The 18,123-nt window shown below is 40.4% G+C and overlaps 1 long non-coding RNA gene across 2 annotated transcripts in view; it reads left to right on the top strand.

Annotated features, from left to right (window-relative positions):
- The first annotated feature begins 2,158 nt into the window (after positions 1–2,158).
- Positions 2,159–18,123, top strand: part of LOC127023028 (uncharacterized) — a 92,336-nt gene continuing 76,371 nt past the window's right edge. For both annotated transcript variants that reach the window (XR_007767390.1, XR_007767391.1), the window contains exon 1: positions 2,159–2,202. This is a non-coding gene — a long non-coding RNA (uncharacterized LOC127023028). The remainder of the gene's footprint in view (positions 2,203–18,123) is intronic.

An 18,123-nucleotide genomic window follows, 5' to 3' on the forward strand; every position in this document is an offset into this window, starting at 1 on the left:
ACATTAGTGTTTAATTATCAGGAGAACTGTTCTTAGCAAGGCTCAGACTGAAGCATGAAGTCCTTGACTGTTAGTTGATGCTCATCTACAAACTGATGGTTGACAGAGCAAATGTCATGCAGGTTAGTTCAATGATCTCATGCAAATAATATCTGTTGTGAACTTTATAATTTTTCTATTAAAAATCTTTTTGAGAATAAATCTTGCCAATTCGACATACTCTGACTAAGAGAGTGAAAACTCACATGGAAGTAGCTTCGCACCACTGCAAGGAAAAGCGCAACGTGGTAATACCCCTGTGCAGCAGTGAGGTGGTACCAACAGTGTGCGAAGGAGGGATAGAGGTGATCGCAGAACTGGTTTTGCCCTCTGCACTGGGAGGGGAATTCCATTCTAGTTCACAATGTCGGTTACTAATGCTGATTCCCTAGGTATAAGCAACAGATTCAAAGTAATAAGCATAATGATAGACCTGAGGTAGTAGAAGGAAACCTTGATGGGATCGCTGGTCTTTCTGCTCTAATGCTGTAGCTTAATACCGCTTCAGTTAAGGAATTATTTTATTTATTTACCCTTAGTCATTCAGAGGCAGTATCTCCATTTTTGCAGTCCGTATATTCTGGCTCCAAGTTTTGACCTGAATAGCAAGGATTCCTCTGCAACGGCTGTACTCAGGAGTGTAAATCACACATTGGTATTTGGTTATATAGCACTTTGGATGCAAAGGTCTGGCAAAGCATAACAGAATGACTCAGCAGTAAGACAGGGAAATAATCAAAAGCGTGGCAGAAGGTATCAGGCTTGCTCAAAGAGGTGAGGCAGCAAATCGTTTGGGGAGAAGCACTAGGGAAGGAAAATTACAGAATGTGATTGAATATGAGTATGCACACCTACTGCAGATGGGCTTCCTCCAAAGCCCAGCAAGGTCCACTGGAGTCTTTCTATTTCTGGCCTATTTCTTGTCCATAAATCAATATAAACAGTTTGTTCAAAAATCAGAGAGCCATGATAATAAAAAAGTGATAAATGTCATCACAAGCAAGTACTGAGTAATGCAAGATGATTTTTATTCATTGCTTCCATATATAGTACCTGAATATGCATGGTATTCTCTGGATACACTGGGATCAATACTACAGTGCATAATCTCCTTAAACTTGAAAAATAGCAAAGCACTCTGTTTTCCTGTCACTATGATTTCTGCATTTCAGTTTTAATCTTGCCCTATGTTCTCCCTCTTCCCTCCTCTGCTAATAAAATACTATGCCCCGTATGCAGCACTGTGATGGTAGAGACAAATCTTCATTGAATTTAAAATGCTCCTGGGTTTCATAATCACTGGAAAAAAGCAAAACACCTAATTTCTTTTTACAAAATCTAATTCTGTGAAAAATCCTGCCTTTATCAGCAACATCAAAGCTGAAGTTTATTCTTCAGGACCTCAGAACTTGGCCTTTAATCATAGATTGGCTAAATACCATGCACAGTGCAAAACAAAATGAACCTCAAGTGTCAGTACGTCATTTGCAATCCCAGCTGATTAATCATTTCATTGTTCTTATAAATGAATGTTAATTGCCATGTGTGTATCTACATGCCGAATGTATTAAAACGTTAGGTGGGAATTTTTCATCTTCACTGGCTGAAGGTACCCCAAGGGCAGGACAATGTCACTTAGCAACTCTGAGTGCTGTTACCGTCTCATGGGGCAGCACACCCGCCAGCGTGCCAGCGGTGTGCCTCACGTGCCAGCCTGCCCCACGCGCCAGCAGTACGCTGCACTTGCGAGCGTGCCCTGCGCGAGCTGTGCACCCCACGTATGAGCATGCCCCACATGTGAGCAGTGTACCCCGCATGTGAGCGTGCCCCATGTGCAAGCCATGCAGCTCATGCAAACGTGCCTTGCATGCAAGCACACTCCATGTGAGTGCAGCCCATGTGCAAGTGTGCCCCACATTTTAGCAGTGCACCCCACATGCAAGCAAGCCCCACACGTGAGCTGTGCACCTGTACAGGGCTGACTGGGCTCCAGGGCATCGCAGGCAGTGCAGCCCTGCCCACACAGAGCTAACGAGAGGCTTGTTATTGGCCCCACATGTGCTGGGGAGGGATGCTGGAACATGCTAGAACATTCCCTCATCACCTGCTGCAGTAGGAGGGCTCCTGCTCTGCTTGTGCTGTGCTCCTGTTGTGCCTCCAAAGGTAAGGGAAGGCTTAAACAACACAACCTTGCATAGATCCCTCAAAATATGTATTGTTGATAGAAATTATTCTTGTCCTTGTTCTCCTTGTGCTTTGTAGTTGCTTTTGGTCTCCTCAGTGGTACTTTTTGCGTCATGCTGGGCTAATGGGAGAGCCCTGCCTCGCACAGCTTGCTCTGGCGTGCTGCTTTGTGCCAATGTGGTGCTTTTGGAGGATTGCATACGGCCTGTTTCTCTTCGAATATCTGTGTATAGTTGCACAGTTATGGTGGTGGTTGTTCTGCGTGTCAGGAAGAAGTAACAGCGTTTTCCCACAGCAGCTCAGCTGAGCAGCAGGTTTTGTGAAGAAAGCTGTTGTTGTGTTTCAGGTTGGTTTTGTTTCTTTCAGAGGAGGTGAAAAAAGGAGCTTAGCACATAAGTGTCTTTGCAACCGTAGCTATAGTGCTTGCTATACCATGAATGCTATAATATGTATTGATTTGTTTGCTTTCCACAGTGAAGTGTTTAATGTTGCTGCTTGAAAGATGATTTTTTAAAAGTATGGTGTTATACTGAGTTGGTTCTGACATCAAAAAATCAAGAGAAAATGAGCAGGGGAGAGAGCGAGGATATCAAAATGATTAATTGCTGCATTAGCATTCAGGCACTGAGTGTATTTTGCTTTACGGATTGCTTGTTTCTAAGCGTATGATTGTGGCTTCTGGATTGTATTAAAAATGTGTGTCTTAAGCATTGATGCTTAATTTTGGAGGGATTACATTCCTGTAGAATGAAGGAAGGAGGGGGAAGAGAAGGGAAGAGGGAGAAAAAAGTTCCACAATTAAATACCAGCCCCAAACAATGCAGAATGTGGAGCCTAAGACAAGCTTGATCCGCCAGCATTTGTGAAACCAAACTACTACCTCAAAACCATTTTTTAAGTTATTTAGAAATGCATGAAAATTGTTGCTGCCATGTCTGACATATGAAAAGTGGGTAAAAAAAGTTATCGCTATGCAGTCTCCTGGACTTTTGATGGGGTTTGTGGTGATCTGTATCTGTTTACTTGATCTGAGTTGAGATTGGTTATTAGGTCAATTCCCTGATGATATTGTAGAGTTTGGAGCATTGTTCAGGAATCTTTAATTTAGTGATATATCTTTTGTTGTTATTGTTTTTAAAAATACCATTATGAATTGCTCCATTGTGATCAGGACTTCAGTGTTAATATCAAACACAGATACTGTCTCTGTTTTGGCGTGGTAGCTAAACCTACATCTAATTTTATATATAAAGCTAGTTCCACTGTGACTACTCGTATGTTTAAAAGTAGCCACATGCTTATGCATTTTTTTATATAAGGACCACAAAAATCTACAAGTGTTCCCAGGTGGATTTTGATGGTGTTGCAACAGCACGGAAATAATCAGGTGTCAGACCATTGAGCTGACCAAGTCTTGAGAAGGGCTAACTACAAAAACAAACCCATGGCTATAGCTTGGCTGCGTGTTGACAAATCCCAAGTAATTTGTGATTTCGTTCCCAGGCCATCCAAGTGTATTTTTAATGACCCTTTCAGGAGCTATGTTCCAAAGAACTTTGCATGAGAGATGTACTGCCTTCAGTGGCATCCCAGTCCTAAAGGATGCATCAGGAAATTCTGAGATTCAATGCAGTTAAAGCCAGAAATGACCACTGGAATCAGCAGGCCTGACTGAAGCCTCTCTCAATGCATGTTTTCAGATTAGGCATGGATTTTGGCAACAGCGTTGGTGAATTCACTATTGCAGTTGAGAACAAAAGACTGTTAAGCAGCATGCCAGAGATGTAGCTCAAGGTCTGTTTGTTAAAAGGCAAGTTGTTTTTTATACATTCTCATCTTGTAGAACCGGCCATGCATGATTGTAATGAGTGATGGCCTGATTAAATCAAAAGCAGACGTGGAAGAAACACTATTAATCTGTAAGCATATGTGATGCTAACAGCCATCAAAACGTAATGTTGCAATTATCCTAGGTGGACAAGAATAATTCTCTCTAATTAAATTCTGAGGATATATATTTGGATGCATGCTTTGGATCCTCTATGTTCTGTGTCATTTCTGTACTGCTAGAAAGAAAGGTACCAGAATTATTCCCAGTTAGCCTGACCGCATGCCTCTTGATTCCAAATTCATTTTAGCACAGCCTGCCTGGGGACAGGCTTTGTAAATACAATGTGCTATCAAAACAGATCATGTGTTCTCGAACATGTCAGTGGCATCAGTCTCTCCTTTTTTTTTTTTTCCTGTGGCAAAAAAAAGCTGTAATTTTGTATCAGATTATACAGCTTCACAATCATATTTTTAGAAACATCAAAGCAATAGTAAAGAATGTGTAATATACTGTAGCAAGTTGATTTAGATAAAAGTCTCACTGTATGCATAAGTTGCATAAGTTGCAGCCCCAAAGACTCCCTCTGGCAATTCTCAGAAGGTGGAGAGAGAAATACAATTTTGTTCTCTTCATTTCTGTCTTTTTTTTTTTTCTTTCCCTCCATACCCAACCTAGAAAATCTACAGACTGCTTGTCATTCTTATTTTGATGAACAAATGCAGCAATTCTGTATGAATCCTGCCACCATACTCCAAAAGTAATTCTGGGCAGAAGTGTCACCTGCTGCACCTTGTGGCCTTATCCTGGGGTCACCGAGGGCCATACTGTAGACTTAGGACCTGGTTTTGAGAAGTGTAGCACCCTGAGGAGTTACGCTGACAGTTTCGGTTGCTCATTATTTTGCTCCTTTTTACCCAATACTGTGACCTTTCAAGGAAGCTCTCTGGATCCCTTCATTCGAAGGTCTGCTCCAAACACAGTGTGGGTATGGACTGCACCAAGTCTTGCTCCGTTCCTACCCTGGATGGTCTCCTGACACTAACCCACCAGTTCAAGTCTTGGGTGAAGCAAGTTCCTACACAAATAATGTTGCAGGGCAGAGGGAGGCGTGGGGAAGTGGGGCTGGATGCCTCAGAACTGATAAAAAGCAATGGAGAATGCTCAGGTCAGGGGTGCATGGAGTCCCAGCCTCTGGGACACGGCAGTGCTTCCCATATAAAATGCACTGTCTCAAATCTTCCTGAGCAATGACCACTCGCTCCTCCTGTGGGTAGCTTCTTGAAGTTGCTCAACACTGTTAGTTTTGCTCCTGTTGTGACTGATGTGAAAATGGTGGCTGAAATCTACCCTGATGCAAAATGCCAACAAAACACACTTAATCTGTATGGGTCTGATCTTCTGCAGGTGCAAATAAAGTTCTAACAACAGTCAGAAGATACTTAATTTGCCTTCAAAGGCTTCCTGTATAATTGAGGCCCAGGCACACACACAATATTTTGAAAGCTTTCCCCAGTCACATCTCCTTTTCAGTGTCCAGATAGTCTAATTTGCTGCTGGGATGATTTGGAGTTTGAATGAAAAGCTTGCAATTGCATTAGCCTTTATCACTTTTGAAAATTAAAAACAAAACTAAAATGGTGGCTAATAAGGATATTTGATGATTTGTGGTGACTTTGATATAATAATTGACTTCTAATATATGGCTTCAAAGCAGTCTGATGAGATTCACCCTCATGACTTCTGTATCTATTCTGTTCCTATCTTGAATGTCTATTACAAAGAAATTGAGAGGTTTCTTTTTACTAAAATTCCTTTTATCATTTGAAGATTCTTGAAAAGTGTAATAGGAGAAAGAAATTACCAGGAACACACCTGCTTAATTCAAAAATTAATTGAGGCTAATTTAGATGACATTAGATCATGATGACTTTCATTAATAAATAAAACTATTATCAAAAGGAACAAGCATTTTTTCTTAACTTTGAGTATACCTGTTCAGTTCCCATAATTTAAGTAATCAAACAGTTTCTCGCTTCCCAATGATCACCAAGGGTGCAATTCATTGTGGTGGAATAGACCTGCTCACAGCTCAAATATTCAAAATAGTAGGAGATATCTGGTGCATAAAGCTTTGTCCTAGATCTCTGCATGAGTGTGAATATTTTAACTGTTCACATTACAGCTGCAGCTTTTGCCCCAGATGTATATTCTGAAAAATATTCAGGCAAATATTGCTCCTGATGGCTTAGAAGTGTAGTTATGTTGTAGAGCTATTATAGGAACTAAGGCAGACTCCCCTATAGAGAATTACTGATGAATTGGCTTGGGATGCTATGTAATTTCTCATTTGCTGTAAAATCAATAGTATTAGCCATCTGCCACCATTTCCGTTTGTATGATGGTAGTTCCTAGAAGTTCCTCTTGAGCTTGATTGTCCAATTGTATTTGGTGCTGTGCAAAGTGCAGAGTAAAAGAAAAGCCTCATTCTAAGTTGTGGTCTTACAGGTGAAAGCGTGGAAAGGGGCAGATGAAACTTCACCTAGAATTGCACGAATCATTGGTAGAACTGTTACCTGAACCTGCCTGGGTGTTGAACCTGAACATGTATGCCTATGAGAGGAAAGGTCTTTCTTCTAACTTCCATAAAAGCAGGATAGGACTCAGGCAGGTCAAGGGTATGGCAGCAATTTTGGTGGGAAATGCTAAACAATGATACTTTGCCTGGATGTTTTCGTTATTTTAACTGTCTTGGAGATTGCTGTATCTTGATTGCCATTCCTTCAAGCCCTGTGTGTAGTGACGTTAATTGCTGAAGGAGTTGCAACATTGGCAGGCAGGTGATAATTTTGAGTGTTGTGTCCCATAGAAGGAGGAGTTCAAGACAATGCCATGCATGCAGATAAGCTTGTCCAAATGATCTCCTTTGCCAATCAACCTGCGAACCCCGATACAGAATTGATACGTTTTCTGAGTGGGCCTATAATGTGCACTAATGCTAATCGGAGGCGGTTTCTACAGCCCTGCTCTCCCCCTCCACCCAGGCTGTATCTGACAACAGCCTCTGCCCCGCTGCTGTTATTGTTATGCCAGATGATAACAGTTCAGAGAAGAACCAGCTGGAGGTGGCGTTATTTTTAGATATTCTAAATACTTCAGAATCTTACATAACTGGATTTGAGCAATAGTTGATGCCAGACAATCTCACATAATCAGTTTCAGAGCTCTATCAGTTCTCTCCTTATATTCACAGAACGGTTTGCGCCCCAGAGAGGGGGTTAGGCAACAAGCATCACATCTAGAGCTGCAAAAACTGCAAGAAAAAAGCAATGGGTTGAAGACTCCTGCATAGTGAGCACATACATAAGAAAGTCAAAATCTTTGGATAATTTCCAAATGGGAAGAACTGCACTGGTAAATATACTCAGGTTGAAGTCCTAAGGTTCAGTATTGAACATTTTCTAACAAGCATCTGCTGAATCAGTTGATACCTTCTTCTGCGATGCTTTAGACAAACTGTCCTGGTAGAGTTCCAGGCCTTGTGTTACGAAACAGGAAGACTGCTTTTCCACTGTAGAAATGAATACTAGGAAACCCACTCACAGTCTTGGTGTCTGGTTGTGTTTGGCATGACTTTCATTTGTACAATGGCTTATTTATGGCACTTTGCTTAGTTCAAGGTCTTTGTAAATGTTTCTGTGTTTAAACAAATAAATAAGTTGTGCTCTATCCATGTGGGGTACATGAGATCCAGCCTGAGGACTGCTGGTAAATTCTTACATTGCTCAGTTATTCTCAGTGTTTACCGAAGTCCACTGCTGTTTGTTCCTCTCTATTCAGTTGTATGGTGTATCATCTACTCAAACATTTTGTGCTCTCTGGAGGAATTGTAGAAATGGCCAGGAAAGATAAAAGCAGAAGGTCAAACAACAAACTGCACTGTGCAATTAACCTGGCTGCTGTTCCTAAATCACAAATGGAGGCTATTTTCCAAAAAAGGGATCAATATACAGTTTGTTATTGTTACACATGAAGGAAAAATAAATGCTGTCTTGAGCTTCTTTTCATGCTGAATTGCTTATCACTCCTTAGCAGCTTGGTATAGTATAGAAGGCAAACAAGCCTTCAAAGGTCCCCCTTTCGGAGACCGTGGCTGGAGCATTCAAATGATGTTGGTTCAATTCCAAGTTCAGATGATGTTGACTTTTAAACCTCAGGAACACAGGTGTTAGGCTATGGGAAAAGCATTACTCCAACCCAAATGCCGAGGAAGGTTGAGCATGACTGAGACCAGTCTCACATCTGTGCAGGTGAGTATCCAACCCCTGCATGCTGCATTCACAGTATGACTAGTAAGCCTGATGTGCAGACAAGACAGATTTCAGCTTCCTTGCCCATATATTGCCTCCTAGAGGGAATCGGAGACTCAGGTGTTATACCAACTTTGCAGTGTCTTTGAAGAGAGAGGACAGTTTGTATCTGTAGTACAGGAAAATGTTGCACGTTTTCCTAACAGTCTTCAGGTGAAATAACAGAAGTTGCAGGTATTGATGAAATATGTAGCTGTTTAACATATCAGAAGTAATTCAGGGGCAGTTCTGTTCTAATCTTTTAGCACCCTGTGAAGCTGCCTTTCTGGATAAATTCTTGTCTCTGAAGACCCACTGCTCATAGGCTTTACGTGATACAGTGATGGAGATAGTTACCCTTGAGAAACTGTAGAACATCAGAGTAGGCAGGGGACTACTTGAAATTCTCCTGCCAGAAGTAGATTTAGTGCATTAAAGTAGTACATAAGCAGAAAAGAAATGGGAAAAAAAAAATATAATTCCAGTTCTATTCTGAAATGAGAGGCATCTGATGTCACGAAGGAAATACTAGCTTTTTTAAAAAATCTGTTTGCCTTGTTTTTATCAGGGAAGGCCGTTTTTCTTTTTGCAGCATCTATTTTTAAACAGTTGAATTAATTTTAATTCATGTCTGATAACCCTTTTTGCACAGAGACCTGTCTGAAAGAGTCATTGATTTCCCAGCTCGCAGCATGTTCACCAGCCGCAGTATGAGTGCTTCATCTTTTAATCTCCAATATGAAAGGAACAACAGAGGTCACTGTGGACTTGTGTTGTTGAAAGTGATTACTGGCAGAGCTGAGATAGCTTGCAACAAGGCCAGCCTGCTCTTCATTTAAGTTTATATATATTTATTTCTCTCTGCTTCCCCCCCACCTGGGACCCACATGTTCATGAGTCCAGGGAGAGCTAATTAAAATGACTTGTTCCTTTTAAATAAGTCTGCTAGCAGCTTGGTACAAAGCCAAAGCAGGTATAATTTTAATATACCTGCTTTAAAAATGATGGTATTGTCCTTTCCTTTCTCTCGAGCAAAATGTCTCCTGTTTCTGTTCCTCCTTACCCCTACCTTTAATTACTGTTTATTAGAGACATTGAACTCGCTGCCTTGGAGACCTGAGAAACAAGAAAAGTGCAGGATCTGTTGGAGAGCCTGCTATAGCAAATGTCATGCTTTTTCTACCTCTGGTATTTTACAGTAGATCCCATGATAAGAAACAGTCCATGTCTGAAAGAGCTTCCAATAACAGGCAGGAGACACAGACATAAAGAAGAAAAATTATACTGCAAATTATTTCCACACCATTTAACCATTCAAATCTGCTGTTTTGAAAGCGAATGCCTTCCTTTTTTGGACTTTCACATTCACTTGTACTTTCAAAGATCCTGAAGCAAATGGACTAAATGAAAGAAAATAAATATTCTTTCCCTGTAATGGAAAATACATAGAGGCAGCAGTTTCTAAGTCTGCTTGTAACCACAAAGATTATTGTGTTCCAGTGTATTCCAGAGCTAGCAGTGAAATAATAGACAATACACTGAATCTTTAAGGTGAAGATGAATACATAGCTTTATCATTAGAATAATGATAGGCATACCAAGCTGAACCTTGTGCTAGTAAATTTTATAGAAGATTTACCTTCCTGAGTCTCTCTTTCAGTAGCTTTTACTGCAACCAAGACAAAGCAAAACCAACTTTACTATATGAATATATTTTTAACTTAGCCTTTCAACCAACCTGTCCCCTAATAATGAATGGAATATTACACTGACTGTGTGGAGCAGTCTCAAGTGCATACACGACTTTTTTGAAGAGTGTAACAGGTATCTAGAAATTCTGTATAATTATTTTAACAACAAGCTGAAGGGGAAATTTCTTATTCTGCTTTTTCTGACGGAGGGTTAAGGGGTTTTTTACATCAAAAAGGATTTCTTTGTGTGCAAACTGAACTGCAAGGTATTTTTCCTTCTTGAGGTGCAGGGTAATATTCAAATGCTAGCTCAGTTTTAGTCTATGTTATTGTCTTTTGAGATGTGATATGGGTCTGATAATTAACTTTTTTATTTAAAAAACCAAAGTCTTTTAAATATTACCTATTTAAAAATTCCATGGTAATTCTTAGAAACTAAGTGCCTAAATAGGACTTACAGGTGTTCTTGAGAATGTAAAACAAGGATTTGCTTTCTATACATCAAGGTAGCAAAGTGTGACAAAGATTAGACACTTCGGGTCAGCTCTGTAATGGTAGTTAGGTACCTGGTGGGTTTCCCACCCTAGCAATACAAATTTGCAAGAGCTGAAGATTTGGCCATCAGTGTTTTACCAGCTCTGTGATTGCTGTAGGATTTTTGGCTTCCTTTATACTTACTTCTAATCATCCAGTCGCAGGGGGGGCCACTTGGTCTGATAGCTGCAAACATAACCAAACATTGTGCTTTACATGTATGTTTCAGGCAAATGTTTAAACTGGCATTTGCAAAACTTGGCTGGCTGCCGCTAGCAATGAGAGATAAATATCACTTATCAGATTATATTACACATTCGATAAATGCTAAAGTCATCCCTTTCTGCTGCTCCAATACAGTAAAGAACTGGGATGAATCTGAAACCAATAAACTTATTCTGTTTCTTTACATAATATAATATATTGCTGTCTTACCCACAGTTACAGTGCTTACTCATGGACTTGATGTTTCCATTACAATAGAACCATAACAAACATTGTAACTGTCCATTGTGGTGGCAGATACTACTCCTCTTTTTTTCCTTCTCCATTCAATTACATGGGAAATTGTAGCTAGACCTAGTATTAAAAATGCCTTCACACATTAACTTAACACATTGCAGCTTCACTAATAGGATACATTGGAAGCTAATTCTAACTTTTAAAATAGTAAACTCTATTAAATCATAAATATGGCATCTTTGAATGATACATATTGTATATAAATTATATAGCAATACTCTGTTGGACTTCAGCTATTTCTTTGCTCTTCTTGTTTTCACTATGCTTCCTGACATTTTTTACAGCAGTTTGTTTTGCAGTGGCTACAATAAATAGCTCGTCCACCTTCTACTGGATGTGAAGAACCAGGTTCTTTGGTTTAAAATGGGACGGTCATTAATGGTTATGTGTGAGATGTCATTCCTATGGGTCATCATGCTGACTTCACCAAATCTACTCACAGCTGGTTGGTAAATACGGATGGCTCCAATTCTGTGCAGAAGAGGAGCACAAGATCTCATTTCTCACTACTCAGAATAGGGCTTAAATGCTGCAAAGGAATCCTTTGCCCAGGGTGAACTTCATCCTAACACTAGGATGACAACAACCTAGTCTTAACTAGCTAGCTTTTTTTCACTCCTAATTCTGTGATTCAAATCCAGGGAAGTGAGTGAGGTACAATTGATTGCTCAGTGAAACACCCAATTAGAGTAGATTATCTGAAATAAAAGAATGGCAAACAAGAATTTATTTTTCTTTGTCGTTAGAGAAGGTTGATAACAGAATCACTGTAGAGCCAAAGAGGAAATCATCAACAGAGAAGAGAATTTTTTTTATTTTAAAACATGCATTATTTTTCTTGTTAGCGGCTTGTTTTTTGGGGAGGTTGTTGGGTATTTTTGTTTGTTTGTTTGGGGTTTTTTGGCTGCTCATTCTATGTACGTGGCTTTGGCCTTCCTTTGCCTGCTGATGTCCCTCATCTTTACATCTTTATAGTCTTTGCTAGTCATTTACATAAGCAATGACAGTAGTCAATCATTTCTCTTCCATTGACTGCTCAAGCGAGATGAATATTGCTCCCCACTGAAACAAAGTATAAATGCAAACTCTGCCATCAGTGCTGAGCTTAGACATTGAAGTTCATTATTTTAAGCATTTTCTTCTGCAAAATAACACTGACAGATTTATTTTGCTTGCTGTGCCATGAATGGGTTTATGCTTGTTTGTTGAGATTGGTCTTACCATGCTGGCAAAGGGCAATGATGGGCCACTCATCAAAATCCTGTGTCTCCTAGCACTCATTAGTGTTCTGGGATGATTTCTCCCCCTGCCTTTTCTCCTGTGAATTAAACTGTCAAATTGTTGAGCCAACAGTTCATGACCAGTCTAAAAATACTGAAGAAAATAAGTTCTACATGGTTTATAAACAGAGCTATGGGTCATCTTGGATGACAGCAGTAGGCATTAGATTATGGGGTTTTTTACTGCTACCTCTTTCTCCTGAGTATTCGGAAGGGGTCTGCTTTTGCTTAAGCTCCTCGTCCTCCCAGGCTGCCTTCTGTTGCTCTCCCCACATACTGCCGAGCTGTTATTTGTAAAAGACAGCTGACATCTGTGCGGGTGGGACGAGTGGTCTGCCATACAGACCCTCACCAGCACTCGTGTGCCAGCCTGTAAGAGGACCCATTGCAGCAGCTATAGACAGTCCTTTTTAACTGTAGAATAATGTCTGCTGGGGATGTGTGAGCATTAGGCTAGTAATGTTGTTTCCAGTAATAAACAGAAAGCAAAGTCCTATTCACTTGCTCCTGAGAGCCCCACCATCTGTCATCATGTATAGATTTTCAGACTCACTGGTTTGCTAATTAATCATATTGGGTGCGAGGGTAACTTGCATTTGGCATTTCTGCAGGGAAATAAGGTAGAAGAGAAAAGTCACTCCAGCATCCCTGCCCTGATGAGCTTCGTTACAAGGGACAGCTCATCAGAGACGGCGAGTTCCTCATGGCTGCTATGTCCCCTATCAAGCGAGCAGGTGGCGAGTGGGAAGGCAAGGACAGGCTGTGTATGAAGTTTCTACTCTGCCTGCCCCAAAAACATGAGTCGGTGGTTATGACAGGGAAAATGATCTGTGCCAGATAACGGGCTGGTGGAGATAACATCTCTCAGTATAACTTTGTGCTGATCTTCCAAAGATTTTGCTGTAGCTCCACAGATACACCATGTCTGGGCTGAAAGACATGCTTAAAGAACTGAATACCTGACACAATGTCATTGGTAAATGACATTGCAGTAAATGCAGAGGGAGAAGCTCTGTATTCCCAATATGTGTTGTATATGGTACAACGAGCACACGCTGAAGAATGAAAAGCACATATTGCAGAATATAAAATGTCTCTGGCTGCACATAAACTGTATTTCAAGTGTTCTGTGAAACTGGCCTATTTTTATGAATCTCAGATATATTGACAGACAATATATAGGCAAAATGTGATTGCAGCAGTTCTAAAAATCATTTTAATGGTGTAAAGTAGCAATATTTTTCACCAGTTATAAAATTATATTGGCTTCCTATAATTCATTTAATGGCAATTATACTAAAAATACTTCCACTTGAAGTAAGTATCTGTAAGAGCTTCAGAGGAGTGGGAATGTTTGCCAGATATTTGCTTACACAAGCTACACCTTCACAATGTAATCAAAGAAGCTGTTTTGCTATTAGTTCTGCTTGAATTTATAGCGTCCAAGCTACTGGCAAGATGTGGATGAATAATGCCAGTGTCAAGGCACTGTGAAGGCTCAGAAGGAACCTAAAATTCCTTATATTTCAAATTATTCTCCAAAGCTTTCAAAATTAGATTCAATTGAATGAATTCTTGGAAAGAGAAAGTAATAGCTTGTCTCCATTTGTAACTGGGCCAGGCATAAACTACAAGCTTTACTGCTGCTTCCTACACTGCTCAGGAATTCAAAAATATATCTGAATGTTGAGCAGCTGAAGAGGTTTTGCCAGTACTGAAACTGCGTTATCTCTGCCTTGAATCATTTTTAATGTTTGACTCTGCAGAGATTCAGACGAGGAATCAAAGGGCTGGATTCCTCAGTCTGCTAAATTGAACCGGCTGTTGAATTGGCTGTTTCCCTGTAAATGGAATATATTTGGCCAGAAATGCCTTTGTAAGCTTCACGTTTCTGTTAGTTGCGGTGCTTGTCATTGCTTTTCTATAACTCCTCCTCTCCCAAGTCCCACCAAATCTGGGCTGCCCAGAGCTGAGCAGGAAGGATGCACGAGGAAGCAGATGGGAGGGGGAGACCATGGAAAATGTTCAGGATGGGAGGCTCAACCACACCTCCTTATCAGCTGGTATCTGGTTGTGTCGCTTGAATCTGTCTGCCCAAAGCTTCGGTGCAGGCCAGGAGAACCAGAAGTGAGGTGGGAACAGCCTTCTTCAGCTCTGAAACTTGTGCTTTACCTGGTGTTTAGTCTCGTGTAGTGGAGAACAAAGTCAAACTTCTGCTGCTCTGTTGTGGACAGGCTGGCTGTGCTGGTGAAATACGTGGTGCTGGGCGCTCAGTGGGTATTGCAGCTTGGAGCTGCTGGTGCCTGCGGAACTGTTGAAGGAGGGCACTTAGCTGTAGGGGTGTAAACTCATAGTACCAATGTCTAATGTACAAACAGGTGGCAGTCAATCCAGGAACTTTGCTTTAAAGTTTTGTTCTGTTACTGCCTTTGCCTGTGTGATTTGTTGCGTGAGCTCTGGCAGTGGTTAAACCATTTCATGCTACCATAATCTGTCCCTTTTTGAACTTTATCCTCTCTTGCTCTTGCAGGTCTCTTCTTTGTCCTGGGTTAGAGAAGTAAAAAGTGGTTTTCACTTAGCATGATGAGTCACTCCATTGTAATATCAAAATCTGGGCATTTATTTGGAATTGGAGCAAAATCATTTATAAAACCCTGCAGAAACTATCTTGACTCAGATGATAAAAAGACATCATTATAATTATTAGAAAAAAGTACCTTCTATTTTAATACTTTCCCAGCCTGTTCAACTAAAGAATAGAAATACAGCTGTAAGAAAAATTATTTAAAAGAATTCTAACACTATTTAAAGGGCAATTTCATATCAGTCTGGATTAACAAGGCTGCCTCGTTTATACCTACCACATGAAATTCTCTGACTATAACTATTTAATTAATTGCACTAAATCATAGAAAAGTGTTTCTGACTTTCTAGGAAGCCATAGCTAAAATATCTGACACCAAACTTTCTCACTTCACTCATTCTACTTAGCATTAGTTCCCAATTTAGAGCAGTAGAGAAATGTTCTTTGCAGTTTAAAAAAAAAAAAAAAAAGCTTCCTAAAATAAGCAAAGTTAAAATTAATAACTTGTGGTAATCTTTGTGTTTCTTTTTCTCAGGGGTCTCTAACTCTGTGTCAGGCTACTTTCATGCAGTGCAATGCAGCCCTCTGTAGAGCTGTCAAAGCAGAAAGCAGCCACTCTGACTCAATCGGCCGTGTCATGTTAGCTCAGACTGAGCACCTTGCTCCGCAGCTTCTGCGGCTCAAGCTAGCGCATCTGTATGGCACCATGGTGTGCTGTGTAGACACTGCACGGCTCATTCAGAGCTAGCCCTGAGTATCTCCACGCCATACTGTCTCTGCTGTTTAGAGATGCAAACTCATGGCCAAGTGCCTACAGGCAAATGCATTGCCAACTGCCAACCTGGGTGTTGGAGCAGATATATAGGTAGCTTGCACGTGTGGTTCTGAAGCTGTTTTCAGAAGAAAACTCCAGCCCAATTCTGCATCAGCCTCTGAATCCATCTTGATTCAGAGCCTTCTGGCGAATAGATCTGTGGAATGATTAATCACATTAGAGGACAGTGCTCCATCCTCTGCTCGCCTTGCTTACAAAATTTTTGTCGCTCTAAGTTTGCTTTCCCTTGAGGGCGGTTCAGCTTCTAGTTGCCAGCTACCATCCACTTGTGTAGCAAAACATAGCTTCAACCCTTCCACTCTCATGGCTCTCCTAGAACTATTACGAGAATGCTAGAATTGCTCCTTAATTCACTTTCCAAGGTTGAAGCTACCCCCATTTTCTCATGCAGGAATGATGCGGCCGGTTTTTGGCAGCCGCAGTAACAATGCTCATAGTTACATTTTGTGTTAATGATACTGGGTAACATTGTGGTAGACCAATAAACGAGTCCTTCAAAAGACAAAAGGACACTTTCAGACTCTTCATCTTGTTTCTCTTTGCTGTGATTCCCTACCATATAACATAATTAATTACTAATAGATGGTCATATTTGTCTGGAAAGTATATGGGGAATCATATAGGTTGGAAAACACCAACGGTAAACCTAACACTGGCAAGTCCTTAATTCACTGTGAAATCCCTAATAATAGGCTTGGTCATAAATATTAGTTGCTGGTTTTACAATAAAGGCTGTTGCAGGCCCTTTAATTTCATAGATTGTGTCAGCATTCGGAAGAAATCCCAGTTTACCAAATAATATAAATAGAGGGCAGGATTTGGCATTCTGTGTAAAGCTTTCTGTATTGGTTCTGCATCATAAATGATTTGTGTGGCTCCTGTAACCTAGGAATATGCTACCATAAGGGAAACTCTTGGCAGCACAGAGCTAATATTTGCTATTCTATGACTTGAAAGCATAAGGGGCATGCTGAAGGGGCATGCTGAAGGTGCACGTCTGTACTGCCTCTGCTGGCTGCCAGAACAGCCTCAGGGACTTGTTCCTAACTTCTGTTGAGGCTGATCACCAAACATGAAAAGGTGGAAAGATAATGAAAGTCTGCTGCTACAGCAGTTACCAGGGACAAAGAATTGAGTTCTGAATTTCTGGTTGTGCTTGATAAGACAGAATAAAAAATCTGACTTGGTTTGGAGGGTGACTTGAAAACTTATTTTATCCTAAATGCAGTGGGTTAAGTAAGTTGGGCTCCTTGTCCAGAGTGTTTGTCAAACTGTGTTTAAACTTGGTTTAGACAGTGTTCCTTTGTCGGTAGACAGTTGTATTCTTCATATCTAACCTTGTGATGTCACCCAAACTTTGATCTTGATTGAAACTTCCTTAATTCCTCCACAGTGATTTCTGAAGATGCTTGTCTATACCTCATAAAACCATGTGGTTTATATTGTAAAAACATAAATTTTTTTCTTGTGGACTAACTTTCACTGTGGAATAAATTCTCTTCCAGCCACTAGTACTATTGGGTTGCACTGATAGTGGGATTCTTTTATTGTGGGGTTGTTGAAATTATTTTATAGATCACCTATTATTGCTTTCAATAGCAGACAGCTTTAGCTAGTGTGGTGGAACTAGAATTTTTCCCCTTGATGTCTGCACTTTCTAGCCTTTTGTTCAGTGTGTAATAGATGGAAAGTAATAGAGAAGCATGCATCGACCATCAGAATATTACAGTCAGCTATGGCTTCAAACGTATAGTTCACAGAATAAACAAGAATGTCAGCTAATTTAATATCTGCCAATTTCCCCTGAATTCTATGGGGTAGTTTCTTAGGAATGATATAATGCCTACAGTAAGGTCTCTTATCATTACTGAACTTGGTGTATGGGAGTACAGGGCTATTAACAAAAGGGAATAAAGGCAAGGCTCTTACCCTGCCAAACAAGTTGTGTTACTGAGTTGAATTAGAGTCAGTTCAGCTATATCTAGCCATGCTAGCTCACTTGTCTCGTTCCAAATGCAGCATACGTGCTGGGAGTTTGCTACTGGGGATGAAATGTGATGCTGGGAGAGATTCTTTAAAGCAGGAGGGAGAAAGACCTATTAGGAGTTAATGCAGGTGAGGAAGTGAGGTGGTTAGAGCTGTGCGCAAGTGCCAATAGCAAAGCCACATGGCATATATTTTGTGATGTCTGGATTTAAATTAAGGAACAATGGTATTCAATATGATGTGTTTATTGAAATAAATTTGCTAGCATAATTATGTATGATGTTGATAAAA

This window comes from Gymnogyps californianus, chromosome 16 (assembly GCF_018139145.2).
Source record: "Gymnogyps californianus isolate 813 chromosome 16, ASM1813914v2, whole genome shotgun sequence".
Taxonomy (NCBI): Eukaryota; Metazoa; Chordata; class Aves; order Accipitriformes; family Cathartidae; genus Gymnogyps; species Gymnogyps californianus.